The sequence below is a fragment of the Octopus bimaculoides genome, chromosome 13 (genome assembly GCF_001194135.2).
Source record: "Octopus bimaculoides isolate UCB-OBI-ISO-001 chromosome 13, ASM119413v2, whole genome shotgun sequence".
Classification (NCBI taxonomy): domain Eukaryota; kingdom Metazoa; phylum Mollusca; class Cephalopoda; order Octopoda; family Octopodidae; genus Octopus; species Octopus bimaculoides.
In genome coordinates this window covers 34,843,612-34,844,664 of record NC_068993.1, presented here as the reverse complement: position 1 = coordinate 34,844,664, position 1,053 = coordinate 34,843,612, and the positions used below count along the sequence as shown (strand labels likewise).

At 34.1% G+C, this 1,053-nt stretch overlaps 1 protein-coding gene across 1 annotated transcript in view; it reads left to right on the top strand.

The window, feature by feature from the left end:
- Positions 1 to 1,053, top strand: part of LOC106868425 (uncharacterized) — a 33,033-nt gene that overhangs the window by 18,009 nt on the left and 13,971 nt on the right. The gene's annotated exons all lie outside the window — the stretch shown is intronic.

Below are 1,053 nucleotides of genomic sequence, written 5' to 3'. Positions count from 1 at the left end.
GAGAGAGAGAGAGAGAGAGAGAGAGAGAGAGAGAGGGGGGGGTAATAAATATTCGTACATGTCAAAATTTTTTATTTAATTTCTAATGAACATAAATGGGATATACCAATACTATATTTGCATACAATGCAATTCTCTTCTACACACTTTGTCCTTTTGAAGGGGTATGTTTTGCATATTATCGACCTAATGGATCTCCCTGGTTTTTCTTTGACATTTATCTTCAACTTAGTACTTTTGAGAAAAATGATGAGCATGCTCTTGATTGAGTTGTGGCTCTGTTGTATCTTCTTTGGTTATGGATTGTGATGATTGCTGCTTCATTTTTGAAGCATGCTCAATGTCTCTGTAGCAGAGCAGTCAAATGGAAGGTGTCACATATGCAGGAGCAGCTGTGGGTCTCAGCTTACTAGCATTGCTGCATCCTCCATTGTTGAGACACCTTAATGTCTCTGAGTTAGTCTTGATCACCTTTGCAAATTGGAAGCAGTTTGGGGTCTTCAGATTATATTATGTTTGAAAGAGGTTTTTACCAATCTGTCAGATAATTAATGATTTATTGTAAGCTACCTTGCATTCATGTCTTCCAGTATAACATTGGCTTGATCATTGCTTTGTGAAAATGATTAGTTGGAAATTTTATAGAATCCTGTCTTACACACGTAGGCACACACACGTTTATGTGTGTATGTGTGTGTGTGAGTATGCATGCACATGTGTGTATGTGTATGTATATGTATATATATATATATATATATATATATATATATACATACACATATATATATGCAGAGTTGGCCAAAAGTCACCTGACAGTAAATCAAAACCATTTAACTCCAATATTAATGTATGCTTAACAGCTAAATGAATTTAATAAAACCATCTAAATGTGAAACAACATGAAAATTGTTCAAAGTCTTTCTTGAGTGTCACATTTTTCCATTGAGTCAATACAGAAGAACAGATAGTATTTATGGAATTTTCATTTACTTTTGGCCAACCCTGTGTGTGTGTGTGTGTGTGTGTGTGTGAATATATATATATATATATATA